Source organism: Pinus tabuliformis, chromosome 7, assembly GCF_031772625.1.
Source record: "Pinus tabuliformis cultivar Carrire ecotype Pingquan chromosome 7, CPIR1, whole genome shotgun sequence".
In the NCBI taxonomy this organism is placed as follows: Eukaryota; Viridiplantae; Streptophyta; class Pinopsida; order Pinales; family Pinaceae; genus Pinus; species Pinus tabuliformis.
In genome coordinates this window covers 1004564747-1004580577 of record NC_142293.1, presented here as the reverse complement: position 1 = coordinate 1004580577, position 15831 = coordinate 1004564747, and positions in this window count along the sequence as shown.

The following is a 15831-nucleotide window of genomic DNA, read 5'->3' as shown; positions in this document are numbered from 1 at the left end:
TCATCTTCTTAGCAAGAAAGCCCTTCTTCACCTCATGAAAATCTTAGATCACCCAATGCTATGATGTTACACCAAGAAACCAGCAGCACTTCCTTACAAGATACAAAATTCCAGCCTCTAGTTCTCTAGGATGAGGGATCCATATATAGATGTTTGCAAGGGGGTGAGTCAGCTTTTGAGATTTGATTAGTGTCCTCTCTCTGATAGTTCTTGATTCCACTTAGAGATTGATGATCTCTTACTCATCCCTGGGCGAATGCAGAGAGGCAAGTGTCACAGGAGAAGTTTCTAGAAGATTCCACGATCCTCCACCTTGCAGATTGACCCTGCCATTTGTCCACTCTCACCCATCGCACCCCATAGAAAGGGCTTTTCAATATGCATCACACCTCCCGTGTGTATTTAGGTGGGATGCAACGCACTTTGACCATGGAGCAAGTGAGATGGTCGAGTTTTGACCAGTTCTGAGTAGTTTTTCATGGAGAACTTCTGGGAGAAGATGTAATCAGTTGACCTTGTTCTTTTAGAGGTTGGAACAACACTTTTAAGGACTTAAGAGCCCTTGGTTTATGGACATTTATTATTGGGGTTACATTTATTATTGGGGTTGCAGTGCCCAATAACGTCTATAACAGTTGCCCCCTAAAGCATGAGGTCGTTAATCTGTTGATGTCGGGTGAAATGCTTTATCATGAGGATCTGAAGTTTTTTCGATCTGGAAGGCGACCTATAATAAGATAAAATACAATACATTATTTTCATAATATTTTCATGATCTAGTTGAGGCGGGCATTCCCATGCTCAGCTTTATAAATTCATTTTCATGTACATAAGACAGACAATTGTCTGAGTGAAGACTGATGATTCTGGTAGAGCCATCATCCTTTGGATTGGATGATTATCTGTGCAGTAATGATGTACAATTGATGTCTTTATTTTGCTGAATATATATCACAGCCCAAATGGATGAAACTAGATCCGGGGTCTTAAATCGCGTTCGATCTTCACTCAAAGTACAAGTCGATCCATGTGAGAGATGTTCTGGAGTTGAACATGGAAAGACATTGCCTGATTACTAGCCAATGATGTAAGTTGTTAATAGGCGCGAGAGGAATCACCGATAATGATGGTGACCCTCAAGGTACTACAGTACAATTCACGTGGTGTTAATAAAGGACTTGGCATTGAACACCACGCAAAATCTTTCGGTCGAAGGACATTGATGTAAACCTGTCGCCGGATGTGAGAAACTTGCCATTGAGGCATGCAAGCTTCAAAGTACTGAAAGGGTTGTTCCTAGATCGACTTCCTGGATAATGAGCTGATGTAGACAAGAAGTGATCCGTCATAGGAGGGCCTTATTGAATCCCACATCAATGACACGGAATGGAGCAAATGATTTTAATGGAGGTGAAAACGATCTGATGATATAAGGTTCAGGGTGGCGATCATGAAAGGATGGAGCATAAATGTATTGTAGTGGATGAGACACAGGTGAATTCTCTGAGCAACTTCTCTTAAACATATTGGTGACACTGACATGATGGATTGGTAGCGTTAACCCCAAATATGGATGGTGTGATGGACCCATGGTGATATGACCAGTGAACGGAACAACCCAACCTGACTCGGATGTGGAGTGAAAGTGTCATGTTCAAGAGCGACTTGCTACCAATAAATTTTCTTCAAGTTTTCTTCCCAATTTTTCCCCAGTCATTGTTGACCAATACCTCTTTATTTTTGTCAAGCTTGAGGAGGATAACATATGATTGTTCTATAATTTTCCCTTCGGGCAAACCCATCGCTATGTTTTAACGAGCCTAGCAATAGTGAAACTCATTCTTGTCTATATGGACAAGTTTTTCGCTATTGAGTTTTAACAAGTTTAACGACAAAGATAACTCGGTCCTTTTCAATTTTAGAGAGTCTGAAAAAGGGACGTAAAGAAAACTCACATAATCCTTTTTCGTCATATAATCCCTTGAGTCTGAAAAAGTATAAAACAATACAAAAGGGATGAATTTCCGGTACTTTTAACGAGCCAAAAAAAAAAATCACTCGATATTTCCGCGTAATAATCCCTCAAGTCCAAAAAGATTAAAATCTAAAGGAGGGATAGAACTTCCAGTCATTTTAACGAGTTGGAGAGGCCAATTGCTCGACAATCTTTTCATATTTTATGAGTCAGTTGAAAAGAACTTAAAGGAGACTCGTTTTTTTAGGAACGAGTGATAAATTTGGGTAGCAACTAATTCCAGGTAAGGTTTGGAATTTTCCAATCACGGCAGTGTCACGAGGATGGCTAACAGGATCACTCTTCGCAGTTGTTCCTCAAAAGGGGTAAACAATCAAATGGAGGTGAATGATCGGCCAATATAGAGTGGAGGTGATGATGAGAACATGACCAAGGCTTCAAAGGCTGATGATAATACATTCACGATGGTTATTTGTTGGAAATTGGTTCATTTTTTAATGAGCTTAAACTCTGGGGGAACATTTGCTCATTACTTATGTTTATTTTTTAACGAGCTTGAATTTCGTTTTAAAACTGCTCGATCCAGTCGTATAATAAGGATGTCTCATATAACTGGCATTTTTTCAAAGCTTTGCCCCGCATCCATTCTTTATGCAAGTTAGGAAATGACCAATCCTATGAGTTTAAAGGGTTAGAGGACCTACAAATTTAAAAAAATAAATGGTCGCTCTTCGCTTGCATGCCCCCAGGTATAGTGAAGTAGAGTTTCCAGGTTACCCCTCAATTTGTAGACAAAACATTTGTTTTATCAGGAAAGGCCTACCTTTAATAGAGGTATATTATTCTGGTCTAACCCCATTTTCCTAAATGGCGGGTATGTCAACCAGTCATATATCCTTTGCAAAAACCTATTCTATGCCGAAGGTTTTCCTTCTGAAACAGACCAGGGTGCATGCCCCTTGGGTTTCAGTCATGTCCTCATGAATCACTTGCGCCCATCAGGTGGACGGACTGGGGATTGATGAGACATTCCTTGCATGAAAAGACCATTCAGGGATTGTATTTGACTATTTGTGATGTGTGAACCAGGGAATGAAAGCTGGTCTACGAGCTTGACCACTCTTCCTTCATGCGGAAAACACATTACTCTAAAGAGTGAGGAGACAATGGCTCCCATGCAATAAATATAGTCACGTCCAAGGAGTAGATTATAATCCAGGGGTCCTTGGACTACCATTACGTTCATGTGAACGATTTTCTTTCTCAATGTTATCGGCACACTGGGAAGGATCCCTAACGGTCGACTGGTTCCTTTGTCAAATCCTGTTAGATTTCTCATTTCAGGAAAAAGCGATGGCAAACCAAGCGCTTTCCATGTAGTTGAGGAAAGGATACTCACAGAAGCTCCTTCATATATGATGGTACCAGCCATGACCATTCTATATATTTGAGCAATGATTCAAAATGGCACACTAGCCAGTAAGCGGGGTCTGCCTAGTAGATTCCAATCAAAGGAAACAACCAGGTTGCTTGGAGGTGGGACCAAATACATGGCCAGGTATGACTCTGACGAACTTCCTTCCTGCGGTAAAGGAACGGGTAGACTACCCCCATGTTGATCGGAGTCTGTGCTTACGAAGAGAATTTGGACGGTGTCGTTCTTGTTCTCTCAGGTGACTGTATCATCTGAAGATGGATCCTCAGAAGGCAAGACTGGGTCAACTGTTGCCTCGACCTTTTGAGTTTCATCTGGTGTGGATTCAGATGGTTTATCTCCAATGATAGACGCCTCGGCCAACCACAATGGCGTGTCAACTAGATTTTCAACTAGTGACAGACTCGGCAAGAGATTTTTATATCTAGGAGGAAGCCGTAATGGTGAAACCGGACGGTCATCCAAAACTCTTTTAGCCTCGTCTAAGAAGGGACAACGGTGGACGGCGTGATTGCCTTCACACAATTTACAAGGAAATTTACATTTTCTTCTTTGTCCAGGGGCTTCGCTTTCACTAGTCGACGATGTATTTTCAACATGATCATCAGAGGTTGATGACACGGGATTGTGCAAACGAGGAGACCAGTCTCTTAATATCGAGGGATGCAAGGACAATCTCGATGATAGTGGTCTCATTTGCAAATGACACATGCAATTTAGGCCTGGACGGTGCAGTGTGTGGATTTTCGCTAGACGATGCCTGGTCGCCCCTTTTCACCTTTGGATCCTTCTTCTTCTTCTCCTTATTCTTCTCAGTTACTTGATTTTTGGCTTTACCAGCTTGATCAAGCTAAGAGGAAGGAGGAGAGGGAGAACTGAACGAAGTAGAAGGTTGGGGGGTAACTTCGGTATCATTTAATTGCTGACTTGATTGTTTAGGAATCACAGTGTTCTGAACAACAGAGGTCGAGAAGAGCCATACGGACAAGCCGATTGCCAATCCTGGAAGAAACAATGTGGCCATATGGGGTGCACCAACATCTCCCCAAGAGGAGAAAGGACAAGGATTTCCTCCAAGGGGAAATCCTTGGTTGGTGGACTCCATTTTTCTCAATCGAAGACCAAAATGGGAAATGTGATGTTTATTCTAATTAAAATAAATTTTAGACGCTTTGAAACAACTTGTTTTTTCAATTTTTAAGAGTCAAGAAAAAACAAAAGATGACTCTAGTCGCCCTCGATTTTTAATGAGCTTGAAGTGACAAGTGCTCAGATGGACCTTTTCCTTTAAGCAGTCTGAAAAGGAACGAAATACACTGCTCTGGAAATCTAGAAAGAGGGATTTCCAAACCAATCACAAAACTGCAGAATACTTTTTACGGTACGGCAGTAAATCTTCCCGAATGCTGTGTTCAGTGCATTGCAATCAATAGGGCGGCAGACATGGCTACCTATGGATAAAGGATAAAACCTATTGTGGTCTCCCAATATATACTTGAAGGTACATGGGAGCACAAGTCCGTACTGGCACTTATCGTCTCAAAGTGGAGGAATCACCCAACCAGCAATGAAAACAATAGTTACCAGGCTACGCCGGAATACGTCTCTAGCCTAGACTTTTAAATGTTGTGCGTTAGGTTCCAAAGCGTTTTTAGATTCATTAAATTTATTTTACAGTTGATCTTGCTTAATAAATTTTCCTTTCAGGTTCACCGCATGATGTATATGTACAATTCCTAAAATGCAATCTAAGATGATAAACAATCATTTAATCTTCTTTTTGCAATGAAAATCCTAGCTACTAAGGAAAGATAGATGATATTCTTTCAACATAGAGCAGAGAGCACACACTATATGCACTGTCCTAAATCAAACCAAAAAACAGTCTAAATGCAAATGCACATAAATGTATTTGTTTTCAGCCTTCTTAATGTGTGAATGATAAAAAGAAAGCTAAGCGCAAATCTGAATTATTTTTCAAAGCGACATTACTAACAAGTTTCTTTTCAAGACAAAATGAAGACAATGACGACACTTTGCGATTTGGAATTGAAAACTTGCTTTCGACACTTGAAAAACTACTAATTCAAATCAAATACAAGAGTAATAGTGTAATCGGTTATCAAGAACAATCGGATTCCCTTCTATGACTGAAAACGACACTTGTGACACTTTCAAATCAAGAAACGACAGTTCAATTACGCTACTTCTTTGTAAAAGAGAACTGAAAATGGCTCAAAATACATTAAAACATTTACAGTTCTTTGCACAATGGAGGTGGAATAATGGAAAGGAAGGGGGTTTCAACAGAGGTATACTGACTACAGACAAGAAAACTCCTGAATAGAGTTGAAAAGAGTGAACACAGAAACCAAAATCTAGGTGCATAAGAGGTCTAGTCTGATCAGCGCACCTGTAACACAGGGAAAGTGAGATGCAATGCACCTACTACACATGGGAAGTGTGATTCATCCAGATTCCAAAGAAGAGACAGTGCGATGGTCCAGGGACGAGACTTCAACTGGGTTCCAGGTCACAGTTTACAGCTAAGTTCAGGGATTTAGGCCGAGCAAGTGGTAATCAGTAAATAAATCACAGGGGTAGATCTAAGGAGATTACTAGAGCCACCACAAGGGCAATTAGAGAGCTTGTAAATTGATTGTTCAGTTCGTAAACAAATCCCAGAGATAGACTAAAGTAGCACTGATCTACTTTTCACTTGCATAGCAAATGCAGTTCGAAGGCTAGTTAGCTTGACTTCAGGCTCCGTGTGTAAGTTTATGAAGCAAACAAATATAGACAAACAAACAATATATTCGCTCCCAACGGAGTTGCCATTTTGTGATCAGGAAATCTAGTGTCTATGTAGAGCTGCTAGTCCTGCTAAGGCTGGTAGCTACCTTAGAAACAAGCAAACTAAAACCACTTTCGTTTTCCTTTATGAGAAGTAGATAAGAGGGGAAAGAAGGAGACCAACCTTTGTCTTGCGCTTGGTTCCTTGCTTGATTCCTCTCCCTTCTGATAGACCCTTGCCACTCACTTCCTCGTCTACCCAACTTCAAAGAGCACCTGTAGAACCAAAGCAACATAACACTATCCAAGAACATAGATCTACAATCATAAAAAATATAGGGCTAGATATATATTGACCACACAAATGCATATATCATCAATCATACAAGAATGTGGAGGAAAACTTGAATAGCTTTATTAATAATCAAGAATAGCAAAGAGGATTACAACTAATTGTTCTGACCCAGCATCATCCTCTCAGCAAGAAAGCCCTTCTTCACCTCATGAAAATCTTAGATCACCCAACACTATGATGTTACACCAAAAAACCAACAGCACTTCCTTACAAGATACAAAATTCCAGCCTCTGGATCTTTTGGAGGAGGGATCCATATATAGAAGTTTTCAAGGGGGGTGAGTCAGCTTTTGAGATTTCATTAGTGTCCTCTCTCTGATAGTTCTTGGTTCCACTTGGAGATTGATGATCTCTTACTCATCCCTGGGTGAATGCAGAGAGGCAAGTGTCACAGGAGAATTTTCTCGAAGATTCCATGATCCTCCACCTTGCAGATTGACCCTGCCATTTGTCCACTCTCGCCCATCGTGCCCCATAGAAGGGATTTCCAATATGCATCGCACCTCCCATGTGTACTTAGGTGGGATGCAGTGAAATTTGACCATGGAGAACTTCTGGGAGAAGATGTAATCAACATGGTCCAATTTTGACCAGTTCTTAGGAGTTCTTCATGGAGAACTTCTGGGAGAAGATGTAATCAGTTGACCTTGTTCTTTTAGAGGTTGGAACAACACTTTTAGGGACTTAAGAGCCCTTGGTTTATGGACATTTATGATTGGGGTTGCAGTGCCAAAAAATGTCTATAACATAGGGTGAAACAAAAAACCGTTGAATCCCTTGGAACAGTGACAGAGCCTCCAAAAATTAGTTGCACTAATTGTTGTGATGCATAGGGCACAATTAATAACAAAGAAGAATTCACAAGGTACTCCAAAAGCCTGCAATAGATTCGTATGTCTCTAACAACCAAGATGCATGCTCTTTCTTGTCATTTTCAATACCTTTATCATTTTTTGTTTCCATTCCTTGCTGTGACATAATGGTACTATCCACAATAAATGAACTGTTGCTTCAAAAGTAGTCAAAAATTCATTTATTTATACCATGAGAATAGAAGTAATTCACTATTGGTGTATCACACATTCACTTATGGTTGTCATATATATCTTTTTTCATGTCATCCAAAAATTTCCAAGTAGCAACAATTTGAAGAAAGTGATGAATCAAGCTCAGATGAGGTCCAATTATCATCCACTTCATGACTATCATGAAACGTTTTGGCAAGAGAAATCACCACACTCGTGGTTGTTGCACTAAACGATCCTATATCACCATGATATTGATTGGGCACTACTAAAAGCTTCAAAATAGTCACACAGGATGATCACATTGTTGACACAATCTTATTTAGTGTCAAAGTCCAGGAGATTAGGTAACATCCTTTTAATTTCCTGGGAAGAAACACTCCATAGCAATTTCAATGCTATTTGTTTCAACATGCCTCAATGCTTCCTCTGCACTAGACCATGGAAATCCCATGTCAACCATCATATAAATGACAACCTCATCAAGTGTATGACCTATAAAACATTGACCTGTGCTTCCAGGAATACCATTTTTTCTTCCTTTAACATCACCTATGGCAGTGTATACATGGGTAATAATGGAAACAAAAAATGTAATTAAAGATGGAATGCAATGGAAAAACATTGGATATATCTAGATAGCTAGGAAAACATTGAGAACTTGAGCTTCTAGGGTGTAAACAAAATCCTTGAATCCCTTGGAATAGCTACAAAGCCTCCAAAAACTAGTTGCACTAATAGTTTTGATGAAGAGGGCACAATTAACAATAAAGAAGTATTCACAAGGTACTCCAAAAGTCTATAATAGCTTTGTATATCCCTAAAATCCAAGGTGCATGTTATTTCTTGTCATTTTCAATACCTTTATAAATTTTTGTTTCCATTCCTTGCTGTGACATAATGGTATTATCCACAATAAATGAAATGTTTCTTCAAAAGTAGTCAAAAAGACTTTTAATTGTACCATGAGCATAGAAATAATTCACCATTGTTGTATCACACATTCACTTATGGTTGTCATATATAATTGTTTTCATGTCATCCACAAATTTCCAAGTAGAGACACTTTGAAGAAAGTGATGACTAAAACTCATATGAGCTACAATTATCATCCACATCAAGACTGTCATGAAACATTTTGGCAAGAGAAACCACCACACTCTTGGTTGTTGCACTAAGAAATCCTATCTCATTACGATGTCAATTGGGCACTAACAAAACCTTCACAAGAGACGCACATGACGATTACATTGTAGACACAACGTTATTTAGTGTCAAATTCCAGGAGATCAAGTGACATCCTTTTAATTTCCTGGGCTTGATATGTTTCTCATGAACTTACAAAGCCTCCAATGTCAACCTCTGATGCATCTACATGTCACCCTAGCTGACCAAGACACATTATTGAAATCCCTTCGATAACATGGTCTATTTTTTATGGTGATGAAGTCTTGTTTGTATAACAAAAAGATATTCAGGTTCAATGGAACAATGAGAAACAAGTCCATTCTTCATAGACACTGGGTTCACATGCCGGGCAATTGAAACTATGTTAGTGTCACTACCAGCTTCTGTACCTACTACATTTGGTGCAAAATTTTTAGTTGCAGGTCCTTATTCAACCTCTTTATTCACATCTACTTTTGAATCACTAACAAGATATATCTACCAAACTATTTCTTTGTACACCATCCCTACATCCTTCAGTATATCTACATCCCCAGAACTAATTTCAGGCATCACTGTTGTTGCTCTTTTTAGTAGATGTGTTGAAACGGATGAAACACCATCTAGAACTGAAAGGAATCTCAAAATTCTCATGTGTTGTGCTACCACAATATCTACTAGCTTTATTCCAGCCAACAAATCCATGAATTCATTTGCAGGTTTCCTATAGGTTTTAACCCAATATAGAAATTACCTTCATACAAATTCTAAAACATAGAAAATAAAAAATGCAAGAGCATAACACATAAAACACATATACACAGAGATTTTCCCATGGATCCCAAAACCGGGACTACCACTTTGATTTTTCATATTTTTCTTTCAATGTTACAATACATATATATACATGTCAAAGCATCCAATAACATGGACCGAAAACCATCGCGCCCAAAACCATGTGCGAAAACCATGTGAAAAACCATGCAAAAAACCATAGGTAGGTCCGCCCACGTAATATAGGGTCCAAAAAAAAAAATCCCCGAGGCGCTGCCCCAAAACCCGTAGAGGGGGGCTAGTTCTGGAAAGAATATAACACGACCCAACAATCTCCCATTTGTTGTTTTCTTTCCATAGGGAGCCATAGGAGAGATTAGTCTTTTATGCAGCCCTGCAATGCCCATTATTTCTCTACACCAAGAGAACTTCTCAAAGCTCAAAGCTTTTGTTAATGCATATAAAGTACTCTTCAAAGTTTCTACCTTTACCAGCAACACCTTTTTGTCTTCTATCATATCCCTCACAAAGTGATATTGAACATCAATGTGCTTTGTCTTTGAATGGTAAGTAGGGTTCTTTTCCAAGAAAATTTCACTTCGGATGTCACAGTCTATCCTTATAGATCCCTGTACTAACCCCATACTTGAACATAATCTCTGAAACCAAACTGCTTCCTTGCTTCCATGGGTGGTTGCCACGTATTCTGCCTCTATAGTTGATAGTGCCACTACAGATTATTTCTTACTCATCCAACTAACTGCACCTCCAAATAGGTTAAACACATACCCACTTGTAGATCTTTGATCCAGATCTCCAGCCCAGTTTGCATCAACAAATCCACGCATATCCAAAACTCTGTCTAATGCTTCTCTTCCTTGGTAGCACAAACCATAATCACTAGTGCCACGTAAATACCTAAAAACCTGTTTCATTGCTGTCCAATTCTCCTTCACTAGTTTTGACATAAACCTTCTCAATACTCCCACTGCATGTGTAATGTTTGGTCTAGTATAGACCATCGCATACATCAAGCTATCGACTGCACTTGCATATGGAACATGAGACATGTCCTCTTCCTCTTCTTGTGTCTTGGGACACTGTTCAATAGATAACTTTACACCTATAGGAGTAGGAACCTTCACTAGTCTACTATCCTGCATATTAAACCTCTGCAATATTGTCTCGACATACTTCCTCTATTTTAACCAGAGATTCCACTTTGTCCGATCTCTTTTAATTTCCATGCCAAAAATATAGTTTGCAGCACCAAGATATTTCATGTTTAATTTGGAGGACAATTGGGTCTTCAAATCCTGGATAACTTCTTTGTCATTTCCAATGAACAACATATCATCCACATACAAGACCAAATAAATAACACAATCACCAATTAATTTAAAATACACACAATGATATGCTTTGCTTTTGGTGAAGCCAAGCCCCCGTATAAATATATCAAATTTCTGATACCACATCCTTGGTGAGTGTTTTAACCCATACAAAGACTTTTTTAACTCGCATACTATTTCTTTCTTACCCTTCACTGCAAAGCCTTTAGGTTGCTTCATGTATATCTCCTCTTCCAGATCCCCGTGAAGAAATTTTGTCTTCACATCCATCTGTTCTACCTCAAAATCAAAAGCAGTAGCAACAATTAAAAGTAATCTAATAGAATCTACCTTGGCAACAGGAGAAAAAATATCACCAAAATCAATTCCCGACACCTAGGAATAACATTTTTCTACCAATTGAGCTTTGTATTTCTCCACCTTTCCTTATGCAATTGTCTTCTTCTTGAACACCCATTTGCTACCAATGGGTTTCCTTCCATCCAACAACTCCAACATCTCCGAAGCCTCATTTTCGTGCAAATATGCCATTTCATCAACCATGGCCTCTTTCCATAGTTTTCCATCCTATGAATCTACTACTTCCTTCATAGTTCTGGATCATCATTAGTAATAGATAAAGAAAAGTTTGAACAGAAAGAGGATGGAATATACATTTCTTGTTTCCTTCTTTCTCAAACTGATCTTCTCACAACCAGAGTTTGTGGCTCTTCATCTTTTGATTCCTCTTCTGCTATAGAGTCTGATTCTTCCTCTTTTAGCTCAAATTTTATCTTCTCAGATTCCTTTTGTTAGACATCATGTTTAATAACATATTTCACCTCTCTGCACACCACATCTCGATTGTACACAACCTTCCTTATTACTGGGTTCCAAAGTTTATAACCCTCTAAACCATCCTTATACCCAATAAAGATGCACTTTTCAGATTTACTATCCAACTTTTTTATTTTCTTCTTTGGAACATGTACATATGCATCATATTCAAATACCCTCAGATGTGAAAGATAGGGTTTCTTTTCAGTCCATACCGCTTGTGGAGTCTTATCATCCAATGCTGATGAAGTTGATCTATTGACCAGGTAACATGCAGTCTCCACCACCTTTGCCAAGAATTCTTGTCCTAACCCAACACCACTGAGCATGCTTCTTTCCATTTCCATCAACGTCTTGTTCATTCTTTCTGTAACTCCATTTTTCTAAGGTTGTTTCTGGGAAAACTAGTGTCTTTTCGATTTGCTAGTCCCACTAGGATTGGCATCTATCCTAGAAACAAACAATCAAAGAAATTTGCGATTTCCTCTATGTATGATAGATAAGAGAGAAGCAAAGGGACCAACCTAGATATTCCACTTGACTCCTTGCTTGATTTCTCTCCCCCTTTATAGAGCTTGCAACTCCTCTCCTACTTGTCCTGCTTAGAGAATACATGTAGAAACAAAGTAACAAAACAACATCAAAGCATCTCGATCTATTATATCATAAACAATGCAGAATCAGAAATACATTGAACATACAATAGCATTCACAAATAAAAAGATTCACAAATACATGATTGTATGGAGGAAAACTCAATGAAATCTATTAAAATAGAAGGGAGAATTACAACCCAGCTGTCTGACCCAGCATCAAGGCCCTCTTCACCTCATGAAAGTAAAAATCACCCAACAATACAATGCTCTTTCTCAAAGACAAACTATCATCACTTCCTTACAGATTACAAAATTCCAGCCTCCAGATCTCTCAGATGAGGGATCCATTTACAGATGTCTGCAACGGTGTGAGTCATATCTGTGTTTTTTATTAGTGTCATTCCACTTGTTGTTCTTGGTTCCACTTGGAGATTTCTTGGATCTCTTACTCATCCCTGGGCGAATTCAGAGAGGCAAGTTTCATACGAGAAGTTTCTAGAAGATTCCATGAGAATCCACTTAGCAAAATATCTTTGACATTTATCCATTCTCACTCATTGCACCCCATAAAAGGCCTCTTGAGTATGCATCACACCTGGCTAGTGTAGAAGTCAATATGCATCGCACCCTGATAGTGGAGCAGTCTGTATGGTCCAGTTTTGGCCCGTTCTGAGTGGTTTTTCAGGTGGAACTTCTAGGGAATGATGTAATCAATTGGCCATGATCCTTTAGGGTATGAAACAACACTTTTAGGGGTTAAAGAGCCCAAGTTTATGTCTGTAGCAATTTCCCCCTAAAGCATGAAGTCGTAAATCTTTGATGTCGGGTGAAATGCTTTATCATGAGGATCTGAGGTATTCGAACTGGAAGGTGACCGGTATAAGATACAATAAAATACATCATCATCATATTATTTTCATGATCTAGCTGAGGCGGGCATTCCCATGCTCAATTTTATAAATTCATTTTCATGTACATAGAACAGATAATCATCTGCAGTTGCAGACGGGTGATTCTTTACATGTAGAGTCATCATCCCTAGCTTATATTATCATCTGTGCAACATCTGTGTACCTTTGATGTCTTTATATTCCTGAATATATCGCAGCTTGGATCGATGAAACTAGATCCGGGGTCTTCACACTCATTAAAAATTCACTTGATGTACAAGTCGATCCATGTGAAAATATGTCCTGAAGTAGAACATGGAAAGACATCACCTGATTACCAGCCAATAATGTAAATCGTTAACAGGTGCAAGAGGAATCACCGATAATGATAATGACCCTCAAGGTAATACAATACAATTCACATGGTGTGAATATATGATCTGATGTCGAACACCACGCAAAATATTTCAGCCAAAGGCCATTGATGTAAACCTATCACCGGAAATGAGAAACTTTCCATTGAGGCATGCAAGCTTCAATGCATTGAAAGGGTTGTTTCTAAGTCAACTTCTTGGTTAATGAGATGATGTCGAGAAGAAGTGACCCATCATAGGATGGCCTTAATTTATCCCACATTTATGACACGAAACGAAGCAAATGATTTTCTGGAGGTGAAAATGATCGGATGATACAAGTTTCAGGAATGGAGGTCATGAAAAATGGAGGGTGAAGGTATTGCAGTGGATGAGGCATTAACTGGATGGTGAATTCTCTGAATGACTTCTCTTAAACATATCGTTGACACTGAGATGGATTGGTAGCATTAACCCCAAAATATGGATGGTACAGAGGACCAATGGTGATATGACCGATGAACGGAATAACCCAACCTGACTCAATCATGGTGGTGGAGTGAAAGTGCCATGTTCAAGAGCAACCCGCTAATAAAATTCTTCAAGTTTTCTTCCCTTTTTCCCCAGTCATTGCTGACCAGTACCCCTTTACTTTTGTCAAGCTTGAGGAGGATAACATATGCTTGTTCTATAATTTTCCCTTCAGGCAAACTTGTCGCTATGTTTTAGCAAGCCTAATGACAATGAAACTCATTCTTTTCTGGGTGGACAAGTTTGTCGCTATTGCTTTAGCGAGCTTAGTGACAAAGATAACTTGGTCCTTTTCATGTTTAGAGAGTTTGAAAATGGGCAAAAAGGAAACTCTAACAGTTCTTTTTTGTAGCATAATCCCTTAAGTCCAAAAAAGATTAAAATAATACAAAAGGGATGACTTTTTCGATCACTTTAGCAAGCTAAGAAAGACAAGCACTCGATCTTTCTCATGAGATAATCCTTCAGGTCTAAAAAATATTAAAATATATAGGAGGGATGGTGCTTCCAATCACTTTATCGAGCTGGAGAGGCCTATTGCTTGATAAACTTTTCATGTGTTAACGAGTCCGAAAAGGGTTTAAAGAGGACTATTTTTTGAGGAACGAGTGGTGTCTAGGGTAGCAACTAGTTCTGCATAAGCTTGGAACTTCTCAAAACATAATGATGTGAAGAGGGTGGCTAATAGGACCACTCATCGTAGTTGTTCCTCAGAAAGGGTAAATAATCAAATGGAAGCGTATGATCGGCCAAAAGGATGGAGGTGATGGCAGGAGCACAACCAAGGCTCAAAAGACCGATATAATGGCAATCATAAGGGCTAGTTATCGAAGGTGGGTTCATTTTTTAACGAACTTGAACTCTAGGGGAACATATGCTCAGTGGTAGGTTTATTTTTTAACAAGCTTGAACCATACGATAACATTGCTCATTGCCTTTTTATGTAGGCTAGAAACGACCAAACTACAAAGCTAAAAAACACTAAAAAGCTAAGGAAATACTGAGGTTAGGTAGGATGGTTTCATCAACAGTTTAGAAAAAACCCTTCCTTTGCTCCACCTACAGTGCAGACATTGTCGGACCAATCAACTAACCTAAGAAGTTGAAAAGCTAAAAAGCTAAAAAATGAAATTGGTCGTTTTTCGCTTGCATAAAAAGGTTTTCATGTCCCTAGGCATCGAGAAAATGAGAGCCTCCAGTAACCATATGGGAATCACTATGGTTAAGCAGGATTGTTTTTGTCAGCGGTTAGACAAAAACACTTCCTTGGCTTTGTCTGCCAATTAGACAAAGGTTACTGGTGTGTCAAACCAATCACTTAACATACAGGGACATTCATATGGTAGGATGGTTTTGTTAGCGGTTAGACAAATCACTTCCTTGGCTTTTTCCATAGAGTGGACAAAAGTGAATGGTGTGGGATGGCACTTCCAATCACATAACCTACAGGGAAACCTATCTTTTCAGTTGGGTTCGTCCGCCCAATGGACAAGGGTGCATGCCCCCTAAGCTTCGTTACATTCACCATACTACCCGTGGTAAATAGGTGGATGGAAGGAAGGTTGAGGAGACACTCTCGACACAAAAGGACCATTTAGGGATGATGTTTGAGTTGAAGCTGTGTTTGAACTGGGAAATGAAAGCTAGTCAACAGTGCCAATTTTTCCTTCATGCGGGAAGCACATCACTAGAAAGAGTATTTAAACAATAGCTTCGATGTTGTAAACATAGTCATGTCCAAGGAGTAGATTGTAATATAACGGTCCTTG